Source organism: Crinia signifera, chromosome 7 (assembly GCF_055691185.1).
Source record: "Crinia signifera chromosome 7, ASM5569118v1, whole genome shotgun sequence".
NCBI classification, from domain to species: domain Eukaryota; kingdom Metazoa; phylum Chordata; class Amphibia; order Anura; family Myobatrachidae; genus Crinia; species Crinia signifera.
This window is the reverse complement of record NC_139223.1, coordinates 9,563,876-9,582,484: the sequence shown is the minus strand read 5'-3', so window position 1 is coordinate 9,582,484 and position 18,609 is coordinate 9,563,876. Positions and strand designations below refer to the sequence as shown.

The 18,609-nt window shown below is 48.7% G+C and overlaps 1 protein-coding gene and 1 long non-coding RNA gene across 3 annotated transcripts in view; one reads left to right on the top strand and one right to left on the bottom strand.

Moving 5' to 3' along the window:
* LOC146019742 (uncharacterized) overlaps positions 1-18,609 on the top strand; it is a 98,146-nt gene that overhangs the window by 11,992 nt on the left and 67,545 nt on the right. The gene's annotated exons all lie outside the window — the stretch shown is intronic.
* Positions 1,929-5,359, bottom strand: LOC146021358 (uncharacterized). Its single transcript, XR_014450882.1, has 3 exons — positions 5,295-5,359; positions 3,474-3,565; positions 1,929-1,989 (listed from the first exon to the last, which is right to left on the bottom strand). It is a non-coding gene; the product is annotated as an uncharacterized LOC146021358 (long non-coding RNA).

Here is an 18,609-nt window from a genome sequence, read left to right as displayed (position 1 = left end):
TCCTTTTAAAAAAAATACAATTATTAACTTTCATCTACTTTTGTAAAACCAAAGGGTTGGCCCCATTCGTTAAACAAATAATGCTGGAGATTTCACTGAAATGTCCTGCTTACCTATCATCCTCACACAAAGTTATGGTCTCAATACTGGACCTCCTTATTTCCCATTTCATCAAACTACAATACATACATTTTTAATTTACATTAACTGATGCTGACCATTTTTGATGCCCTGCCCCATCCTATGGGAAAGAGATTCATGTCGTGAAGAAGCAGTCATAGAATTGTTCCGGTGATGTAGTATCTGCCATTGCAAATGGTAACACGCATACTTGCCTACCTGACCCCCTCCATGAGGGAGAAAATGCTTTGTTCCTGGACGTCCCTGGTAATATATGATTGCCAGCACCTGTGGTGACACATTTCTGATCAGTTACCTAGCTCCCCACAGGTGCTGGAAATCATACATTACCAGGGAAGTCCAGGAACAGAGCATTGTGCCCCTGATGGAGCGGGGCAGGTAGGTAATTATATATAATAGTATATAGCAGTATATATATCAGGGTTGCCTACCTGCCCCTCTCCATCAGGGGCACAATGCTCTGTTCCTGGACTTCCCTGGTAATGTATGATTGCCAGCACCTGTGGTGACACCTTTCTTATCAGTTACCCAGCTCCCCACAGGTGCTGGCAATCCTACATTATCCATACCTCCCAGCATGCCCCTCTCCAGGAGGACACAATGCTCTGTTCCTGGGCTTCCCTGGTAATGTATGATTGCCAGCACCTGTGGGGAGCTAGGTAACTGATAAGAAAGGTGTCACCACAGGTGCTGGCAATCCTACAGTACCAGGGAAGCCCAGGAACAGAGCATTGTGTCCTCCTGGAGAGGGGCATGCTGGGAGGTATGGATAATGTATGATTGCCAGCACCTGTGGGGAGCTGGGTAACTGATAAGAAAGGTGTCACCACAGGTGCTGGCAATCATACATTACCAGGGAAGGCCAGGAACAGAGCACTGTGTCCTCCTGGAGAGGGGCATGCTGGGAGGTATGGATAATGTATGATTGCCAGCACCTGTGGGGAGCTAGGTAATTGGTAAGAAAGGTGTCACCACAGGTGATGGCAATCATACATTACCAGGGAAGCCCAGGAGCAGAGCATTGTGTCCCTCATGGAGAGGGGCATGCTGGGAGGTATGGATAATGTATGATTGCCAGCACCTGTGGGGAGCTGGGTAACTGATAAGAAAGGTGTCACCACAGGTGCTGGCAATCATACATTACCATACATACATTACCTATAGATTGTAAGCTTGCGAGCAGGGCCCTCCTACATTTTGACTGTCTGTAAATACCCTGTTTTGTTGTTTCACTGTCTGCTATTGTAAAGCGCAACGGAATATGCTGCGCTATATAAGAAACTGTTAATAAATAATAAATAAATAAATTACCAGGGAAGCCCAGGAGTAGAGCATTGTGTCCCTCATGGAGGGGGTCAGGTAGGCAAGCATGGTAACTAACTCTCTCAACAATGCTTGTTGAATAGACCCCTACAGATACCTCCACACATTGAGATTTGCTGATAGTTCTGTGTGATGCTAGATTGCTCAGAACACTCAGCAAGATCGCTCAGCACACAGCGCTGTGTTAGCGCTGTTTGCTGAGCGATCGGTCAGGGCCAGTGTTCTCTGGTGAGAAGACTGGCCTTGACCAATTTATATCCAGCATGCTGGATATTAATTGCTGGGCAATATCGCATTGTTATGTCCCCTACACACTGAGCGATGTAAGGGCATTTTCTAAGTAATCTAGTGAGATCGCTTCGAAAAATGCCCCTAAATCGCTATCATAAATAACACTCCATAGTTCAAGTCTACTATGTTGCATATAGAAAACAATTGTAAAAATAAATAAATACTGAAAACCTACTTGAAGGTCTCGGTCTCTCTTTGTTGCTGTGCTGCACTGCAGAAACAGGACCTGTAATACTATAAGAAACCAGCTAAAATCATTATAACAAATACATACTTAGGCTTCCAGTTTACATAGATTACAGTGTGAGATTGAGTTTGCATAGAATTGTAATAGCTAATATTAGTGCTTCATTCCCATCCACGAGGTCTCATGAAAGCTAGCCATGTAGTGATAAGTAATAAAACCAAAGATGTAACTAGATGTGCAAAATAAAAATCCACCTGGCAACTACACAGTATTTTCAGTGCAGGGTCATTTTGTCGGGTGCAGTCTAACCCCATTTCACACTCAGCAGCAAATTAACGGATTAAAAATGTCAACCCGGTAATTTGCTGAATTACACGAGTATTACTTCAGCTCGAATGGGTCAACCCGGGTTGCAAATCCCGGGTCGCCGACCCTGGTAAACACACGCACACACACATACAGGTTGAGTATCCCGTATCCAAAACCCCAAATATTCCAAAAACTGTGGTTTTTCAGAATTTTTTTTGTTTGTTTTTTCCGTTCCCTGCCCCTTTTTTGATACTTACCACGTCCTCCGCCGTCCACAGCGGGCTTCAGGATCCTCTTCAGCGGCACCTCCCGTCCCAGTGGTGCATTGCGCGAGTGCGCTGGTGACGTCAGCAGTGCGCCTGCAAACAAAACTCACGCAATGCACCCTAGGATGACTGAAGAGGATCCTGAAGGCCGCCGTGGACGCCAGGGGACCCGGTAAGTATGGTAAAAAAATATTCCAAAAAACTGAAAAATCCCTTATCTGAAATGCTCATGGTCCCGAGCATGTCGGATAAGGGATACTCAACCTGTAACACCATAACGTGCGGACCAGCGGCAGCATCGTGGTATGCCAACATCACCGGCATGCACCGATGCAATCGGGTGTCGCCGGCATGACGTGACGCTACCACTGGTCAGCACGTTATGGTGGTCTGTATAAATGTGTTTTATGTATTTGTGATTATTGTATGTCCTGATGAAGAAGCGTACACATTAAAGCTTTGAATTGTTGACCTATCTTAGTGTGTTATATTGTGAGTGCCACCTTCATTTTGATTGTATATTGGACCCTTGACTGGGAGTACCACGGAAGGCACCAGGCAGGCTACTACTTATCCGGAGTGCCGTGGATTCTCTCCACACACACACGTGTGTGTGTGTGTGTGTATGTGTAGAGGGAATCCACAGCACTCCGGATAAGTAGTAGCCTGCCTGGTGCCTTCCATGAGGCACAACACCCACGTGGCAGCCTGTTACATACAGCGATGACGGCAGCACTCAGGTCTTTAAAATAAACCACAGAAGGCTCTTATAGTTCAATGTTTCAGCGCTTGCAGCGCTTTTATCATGCTGTTCTTGATAAAAGTGCTGCAAGCGCTGAAACGTTGAACTACAAGAGCCTCCTGTGGTTTATTTTAAAGACCTGAGTGCCAACATTTCGGAGCACGTAGCTTCGTCGTCAGGCAACAAGTGAACAATTCAAATAAATGACACATACCTCTTAAATAAGATTCCAGATCACAGGGCGCCGTTCTCCGTTCTCCCTCCGCTGACAGGCGCTTGAGGATGACCTCAGCGTAGTTCCAGCAACTGCAGTCAAAATAGATACAATTAGATACAATTAAATGAATCAATGTAAGCCCTTATGGTGTGTACAGATGGGCCGATATGGCTTCCGATATAGTGAACATCGGAAGCCATATTGCATGCAGATCATATGCTTTTTTAGGGCTTGCGAGCCCGATTACTTGCCGATGCGCACTCCCGTGTGAGTGCAAATCGGCAGTGAAATAGACAGGGCAGCCAAGACTAGATAGTGCAGATCTGCACTATATAGTCTAAATTGTGCCTCTGCAGCATGCCGTGCGATGCGAGTCCCGATGCGATCTGATCATATCGGGACTCACATCTCACGGCATATCCTGCCGTGTGTACACACCATCAGTCTCATTTAAGCCTCTAGGTGACAATGTATAAAGGTGATGTATCCAGTGCGCTTCACGTCTCAATTTCAGAGACCGGTTACCACGCCTAAGACTGGCAGGAATATGGTCGTTGATCATATATTTTAACATAGTCACAGAATGTTTAGCCTCCATGAAGTGATGAGCATGAAGTGATGAAAAGGAGACACTGAGCAATATGATTGCTGGCGATATATTGCTAGCAATATATCGCCGGCAATCATATCGCCACGTGTCTACACACTATTACTGCTGCTCCCGACCCCCAGTCCCGGCTCCAGCACTGCAACAGTCTAATGCTGCTGCCGCACCACGGCTACCCACAAAGCCCCGGGCGGTACCCTGCATAATCAATGACGTCGCAATGATCACCATCACCCCAACCATCACCCTTTCCCCTCCATATTTGTCAGTTGATATCACAGGGCTTTATTTACTAAGTGGTGGATTTTTAGATCAGACGCAATGCTGATCTGTAAGTTGTTGATTCAGAACTACGCATAGAGCAGCTAATTCAACCCCTCTGCCGATGGTGGGCGCTAATGCCCTTGTGCAGGCCCCTGCTGCGAGCACCTTCGGAGATATTCTCAATCACTGGGGTACTCGCACAGTGATTAACAGGCAGGGGGTGTTCTGGGGTGGGCATCCAGCGTTTCATGGGTGTGTCCACAAAAATGGGGGGCGCACTCATAGAAACGCTGTCCAGGCCACAGGGAAAGCAGGCGTTCCCCGGCCTGTTCAGGGCGGATGATGTCACATGACATCAGTGCCGGCCCCCGATTCAAAGAAAACCACTGCAGCTGAAAAGACGTAAGCTACGGCTGCAAGTGGATTTGTACACTTACACATCAGCTCGGAGGTGCCCGCACAAAGGAAAAATCCTCCGATGGTTATTTACTTATATCGGAGGATTTTTCCTCTGTATTAGCACTTGCAAGCTGACATGTAAGCTCACTGGAGAGGTATGCTTCCACAGAACCTCTGCGGGAGGTGGTACTTCCATATAGGCAAGCAGGGGGTGCAAAAATCATTGAAATGTACTTTTCAGAGGAAGAATACATCTCTTCAATCATCTTCATGACCTTGTCCTCTGGTTAAACTGATGAGTGGCAGCACTGATGGTGTATTGATAAGCATTCCTGCCCCCCCCCCCCCCCCCCCCCCCCCCCAAAGAAAAAAAAAAAAAACAGGGAGGACCATGTAAATGGTCAGTTCCCCCTCCCCTCCCCTCCCCTCCCCCCCTCTAAAGCGCGGTAGTGCATTATTTCATTGTGCAATAGGAGCTCCATAAAAAAAAAAAAAAGAAGCAGGCTTAGTTGGTGGGGGAGAGAGGTTGCAGACTGTGTTATACTTACCGCTGGTCGCTGCTCCCGGCTCCGGACTCCCGCTGTCACTCACAGACACAGTCCCCGCTGCTGCCACGCACAGTTGCTGCTGCTCCTCTCCGTCCACGCTGTCCTCCTGCTCCGTCGTGGCTGCGCTTCCCGGCTTCCGCTCACTCTGCTGCTGCTGCTGCTGCCGGATACCCACACAGCCCCGCGCGGTACCCGGCATGCTCAATGACGTCGCGCACTAGGGCGACGCCCCCGAGACATGACGCGCGCGCATGCGCAGTGCATATTGGGGGGGGGGGAATGGCACAAAAACCGGGAGGAACGGGTGGCCTTGCGGGAGAGCGGGAGGAGGAGTGCAAAACCGGGAGACTCCCGCTAAATGCGGGAGGGTAGGCAAGTATGATCTAATTTAATTCAAAAATAATACTTGTGCTGTGTGGGACTGTAAAAAATAATAATTACATGCTGCTGGTGCACTGACGTGTGCCACTGAGTGCCACTGCCAAGCAGTACCTAATAATTAATTATTATAAATTCTGCTGGTGCACAATAGTAGTATTGCTGACGTATCTACCTGTCTTGTGCCTAGTAGTACTGTCTTATCTACCTGTCTGGTCTGGGGCTCACTGCCTAATACTTCCGTATCTACCATCTGGTCTGGGGCTCACTGACTAATAAATAGTGCCGTTTATCTACCTGTGTGGTCTGGGGCTCACTGCCTAATAAATACTGCCGTATATCTACCTTTGTGGTCTGGGGCTCTCTGCCTAATACTGCCGTACCTGTCTGGTCTGGGGCTCACTGCCTAATACTGCCGTACCTATCTGGTCTGGGGCTCACTGCCATACCTGTGTGGTCTGGGGCTCACTGCCTAATAAATACTGCCGTATATCTACCTGTGTGGTCTGGGGCTCACTGCCTAATAAATACTGCCGTATATCTACCTGTGTGGTCTGGGGCTCACTGCCTAATAAATACTAACGTATTTCTACCTTTGTGGTCTGGGGCTCTCTGCCTAATACTGCCGTACCTGTCTGGTCTGGGGCTCACTGCCTAATACTGCCGTACCTTTCTGGGCTGTGGCTCACTGCCTAATACTGCCGTATCTACCGTCTGGTCTGGGCCTCACTGCCTAATAAATACTGCCGTATATCTACCTGTGTGGTCTGGGGCTCACTGCCTAATAAATACTGAGGTATATCTACCTGTGTGGTCTGGGGCTAACTGCCTAATAAATACTGCCGTATATATACCTTTGTGGTCTGGGGCTCTCTGCCTAATACTGCCGTACCTGTCTGGTCTGGGGATCACTGCCTAATAAATACTGCCGTATGTCTACCTTTGTGGTCTGGGGCTCTCTGCCTAATACTGCCGTACCTGTCTGGTCTGGGGCTCACTGCCTAATAAATACTGCCGTATATCTACCTGTGTGGTCTGGGGCTCACTGCCTAATACTGCCATATCTACCGTCTGGTCTGGGGCGCACTGCCTAATAAATACTGCCGTATATCTAAATGTGTGGTCTGGGGCTCACTGCCTAATAAATACTGCCATATATCTAAATGTGTGGTCTGGGGCTCACTGCCTAATAAATACTGCCATATATCTACCTGTGTGGTCTGGGGCTCACTGCCTAATACTGCCGTATCTACCGTCTGGTCTGGGGCTCACTGCCTAATAAATACTGCCGCATATCTACCTGTGTGGTCTGGGGCTCACTGCCTAATAAATACTGCCGTATATCTAACAGTGTGGTCTTGGGCTCACTGCCTAATAAATACTGCCGTATATCTACCTGTGTGGTCTGGGGCTCACTGCCTAATAAATACTGATGTATATCTACCTTTGTGGTCTGGGGCTCTCTGCCTAATACTGCCGTACCTGTCTGGTCTGGGGCTCACTGCCTAATACTGCCGTATCTGTCTGGTCTGTGACTCACTGCCTAATAAATACTGCCGTATATCTACCTGTGTGGTCTGGGGCTCACTACCTGATAAATACTGCCGTATATCTACCTGTGTGGTCTGGGGCTCACTGCCTAATACTGCCGTAACTACCGTCTGGTCTGGGGCTCACTGCCTAATAAATACTGCCGTATATCTACCTGTGTGGTCTGGGGCTCACTGGCTAATAAATACTGCCATATATCTACCTTTGTGGTCTGGGGCTCACTGCCTAATAAATACTGACGTATATCTACCTTTTGTAGTCTGGGGCTCTCTGCCTAATACTGCTGTACCTGTCTGGTCTGGGGCTCACTGCCTAATACTGCTGTACCTGTCTGGTCTGTGGCTCACTGCCTAATAAATACTGCCGTATATCTACCTTTGTGGTCTGGGGCTCTCTGCCTAATACTGCCGTATCTACCGTCTGGTCTGGGGCTCACTGCCTAATAAATACTGCCGTATATCTACCTGTGTGGTCTGGGGCTCACTGCCTAATACTGCCGTATCTACCATCTGGTCTGGGGCTCACTGCCTAATAAATACTGCCGTATATCTACCTGTGTGGTCTGGGGCTCACTGCCTAATAAATACTGCCGTATATCTAACAGTGTGGTCTGGTGCTCACTGCCTAATAAATACTGCCGTATATCTACCTGTGTGGTCTGGGGCTCACTGCCTAATACTGCTGTATCTGTATAACTGCCTGCTGGTGCATAGTATACTCACTGACATATATTAATTGCACTCCAGTGGCGCTGTCATGTGACATAACTCCACAAAAATAATGGAGATCCAAAATATGGAGGTTAACAAACAAAGGAAAGATGAAGATCCACTTCCTCATAGTTCTGAAGCTGCTGCCACTAGTCATGACATAGACGATGAAATGCCAACAATGTCGTCTGCCACGGCCGATGCCCAGTGTGAAAGCAGAGGGCATGTACAATCGAAAAAAACAATCTTCCGTAAAAAGGAATAAGAATATGAAATTTAAATCGTTGGAAGAGAAACTTAAACTTGGCAATATGCCATTAACGACACGGAGTGGCAAGGAACGGCTAAGGCCATGGCCTAACTTCATGACTAGTGGTGCAGCTTCAGATGACGAGGAAAGTCCTCCTCCTCCTCTCTCCCTGCCCAATAGGAAATTAAAGAGAGTTAGACTCAAAAAAAGTCTGAAAAAATTTCAGAAAAAACCCCCAATAAAAATTCGGAAAGTAAATCAGAAAAAAATCAGCCTTCTAAAGACATATCCCAAATCCCCACGGAGAGTCCTAGGGTGGCGGTGGTTGTGATGCTGGACCTTCCCATCACTGTACGTGAAGAGGTGGCTCCTTCCACCATTTGCAGTACGCCCTCTGCCTATGCTGGAAGGATCACCCACAGTCTAGTTCCAGATTTTATTAGTGAAGGTGATGTTGTACACCAGGAGGAGGATATTGATGTAGCTGGCACTGAGGAGGAAGTTGTCGAGGAGGATGGAGACTTGGTTTGCTTAAATGACGTACCAGGGGGGAATGAGGCACCTGTGGGGGAAAAAGTTGTTGTCCATGGGATGAAAAAGCCCATCATCATGCCTGGACAAAGGACCAATAAATCCACCTCTGCGGTCTGGAATTTTTTTTATCCACATCCGGACAACAAAAGTATTGCCATTTGTAGCTTATGTAAAACTCCAATAAGCAGGGGTAAGGATCTTGCCCACCTAGGGACAACCTCCCTTCAACGTCACCTAAAGACGCGTCATGGTTCAGTGTTTAGCCCAGAAAGTGCGGCTAGCAGTCCAGCGACACCTAAATCACTTGGTCCTCCTTTTGGAGCCAAGTGCCTGAAAAGCACACCACCAACTCCCTCCTCGACAAATTCCTCCTCGATCCGGATAGGGGGGAGTCCTGCAGTCCATCTCACCTGCATGAATGACTCCATAGATTCCTCTGGAGGATCCTGCAGCGCTACGCCGCTGCTGCTCCTGGAAGTCAGCCTTCATCCCAGAGGGGAAGTCGTAAGACCGCTTCGTCTTTCACTAAGCAATTGACCGTCCAACAGTCGTTTTCCATGAGGATGAAATACGACAGCAGTCATCCTATGGCAAAGCGGATAACTGCGGCCTTGACAGCTATGTTGGTGTTAGACGTGCATCCGGTGTCCGCCATCAATGGAGTGGGATTTAAACGGTTGATGCAGGTATTGTGTCCCCGGTACCAAATCCCGTCTAGATTCTACTTCACTAGGCAGGTGATACTCGCGATGTACAGGGAGGTCAGAAAAAGTGTCTTCAATGCCCTGAAAAATGCGGCTGTACCCACTGTACACTTAACTACAGACATGTGGACAAGTGGATCAGGGCAAACTAAGGACTATATGCAGAGGCGGAACTAGTGAGTTGTGGGCCCAGGTGCAAAAATAATCTTTGCCCCCCCCCTATTCAAAATAGGAACAGTGTGTGCCAAAGGCGGGCATAAAAAATTTAGGACATAGCTTTGTGGGAAAGTGACGTGGACACATAATAGTGTAACGGTAGTGTCCGTTATTCACATTACACTACATTGCCATACACTGTAATGCCAATTACACATTGTCACAACTAGTACCCATTCCACATTATGCTGCACAATGTAGTGCCCATTACACATTATGCCGCACACAGTAATGCCCATTACATATTGTTGCACACCATTCTGTCCATTACACATTGCCACACACCATATGGCCAATTACAAATTATGACACACACTGTAAAGCCCATTAAACATTATGCCACACATATAATGCCCATTACATATTATTCCCCCAGTAGTGCCTTTAAACATTGCCCACATTAGTGCCCCTTATAGAATTCCCATATTAGTGCCATATAAGAGGGGAGGAGAGCTCACCGCCACGGCCCTGTGTAGTGTGTGCTCAGCTCCTATGCTGCTGAGCAGCTCTTACCATCGCCGGCAGACAAGGAGCTGAGTGCACACCACACTGAGCCATGAAGGCAGTCAGTGGCCATGCGCTGCTCCCCCCCAGGACCCAGTGCTCTAGGCTGCAGCTTGATCAGCCTATTTTATCAGGCTCTTGACCCCTCTCTGCAGTATAAATATTATATATAAGCCCCCTCCCTTTAGCATAATTAAAATCCCCCTCTAGTCGACAATCGAGTTTTTTTTTTCCTTCTCAGTCAGTCGAAGACTGGGTGGGTGCTGACGTGATGATGGGGACGCCCATGAAAGGCTAGGCATTCCCTTGCTCCGGGCTAGTGTCCACCCTTACATGCCTGCCTCCCTCCCCTATGAATGCCTCTGCAAAGTGTGATACATACCCCCCACCATCGAAATGGGGCTGAATTTGATAGTGTAGCTGAATGTACTCTGTGCCATTATGTTAATATCTCTTGTAGGTTTTATTTTTTTATTAATAATCATATTGTCTGTTTAGTGGAAGTAGGGGTGCAGGGCTTGTATACTCAGTAATTGTCATTTGCATAGGTTGAAGCAGGAGTATGAAAAGATCAGAGGGCTTTACTTTAGTAGGCCCAAATCCTGAGCCTTCAAGATATGCCCCTTTCAAATAATTACACAGTGACCTGAAACGAATGCTCATGGTCACTCACCAGTGGCAGAGGCTTACCCAATATGCATCACATGCCTAATGCCCCAGGGACATAATGCCTGAAAATCCTGGAGGTCTAGGCTAGATATTATTAAATAATTGAAGGTGGAAGAGGCTGCCTACCATATCTCCAGAAGAGGCTGTAGTGGGCAGAGGCGTAGGGAGGGCGGAGCCACCGGAGCTCATGCTCCGGGCGCCGATTGGTGGAATGGCGCCGCTGGCCCGCCCCCCCTCCGCAAATAATCCTTGCAATTATATCATCTTCTGCTGACCAATGACCTGCAGCGGAAGGCTGCTTCCGGTCTCTGTAGTCTGCGCAGAGACTGGAACACGAGCAGCAGTGTCAGGGACTGAGGAGGGGGACAGAGGAGGGGGACTGACTGCCTGGCAGGGAGATCGTCACACAGAGGACGAGACTGCAGCATCACAGCTAATGCGCCTCCTTCCTCCGCCAGGGCAGTCCATCTGATACTGCCGACTGCAAGGTGAAGTGCTTCCTGCCCTGAAAGGGTTAAGGTACTGCCTCCCTCCCTCCTCTCTCCTTATCTGTACACCTCTCCTCAGCCCTTGTTTTATGCTTTATTGGGCTCTAGAGGTCGGGGGTTATGTGTCCAGGAGAGCTGCTGCTGTACGGCATATTATTTATGAATACCTCTGTGCCTGTAGCCATCTCCCGGACAACTGCACATATGTAGCTCCGGCACAAGCCGGGCACAGAGGGCGCGGGGTCTGAGAGTTTACACAACAGATCTGCTAAACTGCAGCCTGATCTTTGCAGAGTTAAGAACATTTACTAGCAGCCAGCAGCACTTGTCAGTGTGTGATGTCCTCTCTCTTCCCCTTGCAACACTATACCCGCTCTCTGCAAGTAACTTGCTACACTCCCTCCTCCCTGGCTGCAGCAGCGTTACTCCGTCCCAAGCACTGGCTGTACTAAGCCTGGGGAGGAGGCTGACTGCTGCTGGATGCCGCCCTGCTGTGCCTCCTGCCCTCCTCAGTTTGTCACACATGACATCAAGATGGATTTTAGTGTTTAAGCAGGGTTGCCAACTTTTAAATGCTCCTCTCCGGGAGAAGCCCAGAGAGGAGACTTTCCTTATCCGATCGGGGGGCGGGGCTTGACTGTGACGTCATTAAGCCCCGCCCCCATTACGGGAAATAGACGAAATGACTGATCTCCATGGAGGGGGCGGGGCTAAAATGACACTATTGTGCCATTTTAGCTCCGCCCCCTCCTCTGAGACCCGCGGATTGCGGCATGTATATGCCGCAATTCGGGGGGCTCAGGGGGGTCCCCCAGATTCCGGGAGGGTTGCCCACCCTTCCGGGGGGCCGGGAGGGGGACCCGATTTTCGGGAGACTCCCGGGAATTCCGGGAGGGTCGGCAACCCTGTGTTTAAGTAAAGTCTTATGGAGCACTTTTTTTTCTTGATTTGGGTGATGAAGCTGGCACCTCTGGAGGGGAAGGGGAGAATGTGTGTTCCTGCCCTATGTTCCCTCCTTCTAAGGGTGGTTGTGCTGTCTCTACCCTATTCTCCCCCCTTCTAAGGGGAGTTGTTATGTTACTGCCCTCTACATCACACCCTTCCCCCTGTGTAGACTGTCTAGAAGATTCCTGCAGCTGTATACATGGCAGTAGTACAGCTGTTGGAGCCGGCTGCATCAGGATTTGCTCTCCCCCTGGCAATGAGCAATTTCAGTCCCCCTTGGCATCGAACATGAAGCCCCCCCATGGGATCAAGCATGGAGACCCTTGGCATTGAGCATGTAGCTAAGTGGCACTTATGTGTCAAATGTGTAATGGGCATTATGGTTTGTTATATAATATGTAATGGGTATCAGGTGTGGCCTTATGTGTAATTGGCATTACGGCGTGTGGCTTTATGTGTAATGGGTATTACAAAGTTCCCAAAAATATGCAATGCAATTACGGTGTGTGGTATGATAGGCCGTGCCCCCTTTTCACCACGCAAGAGCCCCGCCTACTATAAATTGGGGGGGGGGGGGGCGCAAAACATGCCCTTGCTCCGGGCACCATGGCACCTAGCTACACCACTGGTAGTGGGGAGCTTTCCTCAAGTGTGGCACACTTTTTAATCCTCAGCTTGTTGCTTTGACTGCTTGCCTGTCTTGACCAGTAGTGCCTTACATACCCTCCAACATGACCCATTCCATTCGGTACACAATGCTCTGTTCCTGGACTTCCCTGTTAATGTATGATTGCCAGCACCTGTGTGGAACTAGGTAATTGAAGAGAAGGGTGTTTCAACACAGGTGATGGCAATCATACATTACCAGGGACGTCCAGGAACAGAGCACTGTGTACCGAATGGAATGGGTCATGTTGGAGGGTTTGGCCTTATCTTTCTTCTGCCAGGGCTTCTACCATGGCCAGTTCTTCCTTCCTTTTTTTTTTATAGGTCTATTGTCCTCCCTCTCTGATCAACCCCTCACAGCACAATACCCCTTAACATCACAAAACCCCTCACCCATTACAGCACAGTGCTCCTCTTCCATCACAGCAACCCCATGTTATCGCAGCACAGCACCCACCTTCCATTACAGCACATGTCTCTTACCACAGCATCCCTCTCCCTTCACAGCACCCACTCCAATCACAGCATTGCAACCCACCCCACCACAGCCCTCAGCTTCCCTCACAGCACAGCACTTCTCACTCATTACAGCACACCTCCCCACAGAGCAGCACCTGTCACCCTTCACAGCACAGTGCTCCTCATCTATTTCAGCATACCTCCATAAACTCCCCTTATGTTGACTGGCTGTGGTCTCTCCTTCCTGCAGCTTGCTACTAACACAGTCAGATGGCATGTTGCACGGCGCGGGAGGGATGACGGATCGGTGCCCCAGATGACAGCCGTCACATCCGCTGGCGCGGCTGATTCAGTGCTGGCAGTGCGTAGCAGCTTGCTACTATCGGTGCCCCAGATGACAGCCGTCACATCCGCTGGCGCGGCTGATTCAGTGCTGGCAGTGCGTAGCAGCTTGCTACGTTATAGCAAGCTGCTACGCACTGCCAGCACTGAATCAGCCGCGCCAGCGGATGTGATGGCTGCCATCTGGGTGCACCGATCCGTCATCCCTCCCGCACCGTGCAACATGCCATCTGACTGCGTTTTTCCCCTGCTGGCTATGGCCAGCAACCAAGCCACTTAAATTTTAGGTAAAAAATCAAGGTACTTATGTAATATCTGGGCTCCCGGTTTTCTTATGAGACCGTGTCCCCTCGCGGGGCTCGCTGCGCTCGCCACGCTTCCGGCACGGTGGCTCGCTGCGCTCGCCACACTATATAAAATCAACTCCATGCGTAGTTGGATAGTAGGGGTATGAAAAAATGGGGTGCATTTAACATGGGAGCCCAGATAATACATAAGTACCAAAATCAAAATAAAAACCTCCGAAAATGGCAGGATGCGGTGCAGATGGCAGCGGGCCCCAAGAACCTCTTGGGCCCTGGTGCAATGCACCGCCACTAGTTCCGCCCCTGACTATATGACTGTGACAGCCCACTGGGTAGATGCATCGCCTTCCGCAGCAGCAGCAGCAGCATCTCCTGCACGCCAGCTCCTACCAAGGCAGGCTACACTGTGTATGTCCGGTTTAAGGAAGAGGCACGACGCCAACAACCTCTTAGAGAAACTGAGGGAAATCATCTCCCTGTGGCTTACCCCCCTTAGACTCTCCTGGGGATTTGTGGTGTCGGACAACGCCAGTAACATTGTGCGGGCATTAAACATGGGCAATTTCCAGCACGTGCCATGTTTTGCCCACACAATAAATTTGGTGGTGCTGCACTTCATAAAAAATGACAGGAGTGTGCAGGAGATGCTTGCGGTGGCACGCAAAATTTGCGGACACTTTCGACATTCTGCCACTGCCTGCCGAAGCCTGGAGCGGGAGCAAAAACTCTGCAACCTGCCCTGCCATCAGCTGAAACAAGAGGTGGTGATGCACTGGAACTCCACCCTCTATATGCTGCAGAGGATGGAGGAGCAGCAAAAGGCCATTCAAGCCTACACAGCCACCTACGACATAGGCAGAGGAGTGGGGCTGCACCTGACTCAAGTGCAGTGGAGGCTGATTTCGTGTTGTGCAAGTTTCTCCAGCCGTTTGAACTAGCCACACGTGAAGTCAGTTCCGACACTGCCTGCATTAGTCAGGTGATTCCCCTGATCAGGCTGTCACAAAAGCAGCTGGAGAAAGTGAAGGAGGAGCTAAAGCGGAGCGATTCCGCAAAGCATGTCGCTATTGTGGATGAAGCCCTCCATACGCTTTGCCAGGATACGAGGGTGGTCAGTCTGTTAAAGTCAGAGGAATACATTTTGGCCACAGTGCTCGATCCTCGGTTTAAAGCGTATGTTGTGTCTCTGTTTCCGGCGGACACAAGTCTACAAAGGTGCAAAGACCTGCTGGTCAGGAGATTGTCATCTGAAGGGGACCTTGACACGGCCCCAGCTCCTCCTTCATTTTCTCCCCCACCTGTGCCTGTGAGGAAACAGCTGCGATTTCCCACACAACCCGCTGGCGGGGATGCAGGGCAGGCAGGAGGGAGTTTGGACATCTGGTCCGGACTCAAGGACCTGCCAACGATTGCTGACATGTCTACTGTCGGTGCATTGGATGCTGTCAACATTGAAAAAATGGTGGATGATTACTTTGGTGACAGCATCCAAGTAGACATGTCAGACAGTCCTTACCTGTACTGGCAGGAAAAAAAGGCAGTTTGGAAACCCCTGTACAAACTGGCTCTATTTTACCTGAGTTGTCCCCCCTCCAGTGTGTACTCCGAAAGAGTATTCAGTGCAGCGGGGAACCTGGTCAGTGAGCGGCGAAGGAGGTTGCTCCCGAAAAATGTTGAGAAAATGATGTTTATAAAAATGAATTATCACTAATTCAATGAAGACCAGGAATTGCCACCAGAGATTATAACGGGACCTGTGATTGTGGAGTCCAGCGGGGACGAATTGATCATCTCTGAGAATGAGGAAGTACACACTGAAGGGGGCGAGGAATCAGAGGAGGAGCAGGATGATGATGATGAGTGACGATGACATCTTGTTGCTGTAGAGCCAGTTTATACAGGGAGATATTATGAATTGTTTTTTTTTTTTGTGGGGGCCCAAACAAACCAATCATTTCAGCCACAGTTTTGTAGGCCCTGTCGCTGAAATGTTTGGTTTGTTAAAGTGTGCATGTCCTATTTTCGCAACATATGGGTGGGTGGGAGGGCCCAAGGACAATTCCATCTTGCATCACCATTCATTATTCCTACTGCTGAGAGTCATTCATATGTGGGACTTGTCTTTTCAATGCATACAACTGTTTTCATTCCACTTATGAGAGTAATTGATTGCTGCACCAATCGCCCACTGCTGGTTGCAGCTCTCACCCTGCATTAATTTGGGAGTCTGCCACTGCAGCGTTTTTTTTTCGGAGCCTTGAATCTTTTAGGGATGCTGTACTAGCCGACACCTTTAGGTGGACTCTGGTCTATCTTGTATCAAGCACAGTGGTCTCGTGTGCAAGAGATTGTTCTCTGTCCTCTTTTAGAATTGTGTCACCATCACCATCTTCATGGGTGAGAATGTGATCTCCCTGACCTGGGGGAGTCAGGGCTGGGGCAGGAAGGCTGCAATTACACTTCTTTGTGGGCGGCTGTAATTAAACTTCTTTGGGGGCAGCTGCAATTACACTTCTTTGTGGGCGGCTGCAATTACACTTCTTTGGGGGTGGCTGCAATTACACTTCTTTGTGGGTGGCTGCAATTAAACTTCTTTGTGGGCGGCTGCAATTAAACTTTTTTGTGGGCGGCTAAACTTTTTTGTGGGCGGCTACAATTAAACTTCTTTGTGGGCGGCTGCAATTACACTTCTTTTTGGGCGGCTGCAATTACACTTCTTTTTGGGCGGCTGCAATTAAACTTTTTTGTGGCCGGCTAAACTTTTTTGTGGGCGGCTGCAATTACACTTCTTTTTGGGAGGCTGCAATTACACTTCTTTTTGGGCGGCTGCAATTACACTTCTTTTTGGGCGGCTGCAATTACACTTCTTTGTGGGTGGCTAAACTTTTTTGTGGGCGGCTGCAATTACACTTCTTTTTGGGCGGCTGCAATTAAACTTTTTTGTGGGTGGCTAAACTTTTTTGCTGGCGGCTACAATTAAACTTCTTTGTGGGCGGCTAAACTTTTTTGTGGGCGGCTGCAATTACACTTCTTTTTGGGCGGCTGCAATTAAACTTTTTTGTGGGTGGCTGCAATTACACTTCTTTGTGGGCAGCTGCAATTAAACTTCTTTGTGGGCGGCTAAACTTTTTTGTGGGCGGCTGCTATAACACTTCTTTGTGGGCGGCTGCAATTAAACTTCTTTGTGGGCGGCTGCAATTACACTTCTTTGTGGGCGGCTGCAATTAAACTTCTTTGGGGGCGGCTGCATTTAAACTTCTTTGTGGGTGGCTGCAATTAAAATTCTTTGGGGGTGGCTGCAATTAAACTTCTTTGTGGGTGGCTGCAATTAAACTTCTTTGGGGGCGGCTGCAATTACACTTCTTTGTGGGCGGCTGCAATTACACTTCTTTTTGGGCAGCTGCAATTAAACTTCTTTGGGGGCACCTGCAATTCTACTTCTTTTTGGGCGGCTGCAATTACACTTCTTTTTGGGCGGCTGCAATTACACTTCTTTGGGGGCGGCTGCAATTACACTTCTTTGGGGGCGGCTAAACTTTTTTGAGGGCGGCTGCAATTACACTTCTTTTTGGGCGGCTGCAATTACACTTCTTTTTGGGCGACTGCATTACACTTCTTTTTGGGCGACTGCAATTACACTTCTTTGGGGGCGGCTGCAATTACACTTTTTGGGGGGCACAGGGGCACTCCAGGGGCACAGGGGGTATCCTGTAGTGGGCTGCCACACATTTTTTTAAATATGGCTATCCACAGGTTGTTCAGTCTGCCATTTGAGATTGGGATCTTTCATCACAGAGACCAACTGCACATCAGGGTCAGGATCAGCCAGGTTGTTAAACGGGGTTTCGACCATGAATCAATCACATCATAAAATTAATTAATAATCAATCAATCAATCATAACCAAAATCAAGCCAGATAGGGGTCTTGTTAAATATTAAACTGACCAAAACAGATACACACACAACTAGTACTGCCTCATCTACCTTTGTGGGTGGCTAAACTTTTTTGTGGGCGGCTGCAATTACACTTCTTTTTGGGCGGCTGCAATTAAACTTTTTTGTGGGCGGCTCCAATTACACTTCTTTGTGGGTGGCTGCAATTAAACTTCTTTGTGGGCGGCTAAACTTTTTTGTGGCCGGCTGCAATTACACTTCTTTTTGGGCGGCTGCAATTACACTTCTTTTTGGGCGGCTGCAATTACACTTCTTTTTGGGCGGCTGCAATTAAACTTTTTTGTGGGCGGCTAAACTTTTTTGTGGGCGGCTTCAATTACACTTCTTTTTGGGCGGCTGCAATTAAACTTTTTTGTGGGCGGCTACAATTAAACTTCTTTGTGGGCGGCTAAACTTTTTTGTGGGCGGCTTCAATTACACTTCTTTTTGGGCGGCTGCAATTAAACTTCTTTGTGGGAGGCTGCAATTAAACTTCTTTGGGGGCGGCTGCATTTAAACTTCTTTGTGGGTGGCTGCAATTAAACTTCTTTGGGGGTGGCTGCAATTAAACTTCTTTGTGGGTGGCTGCAATTAAACTTCTTTGGGGGTGGGTGCAATTACACTTCTTTGTGGGCGGCTGCAATTACACTTCTTTTTGGG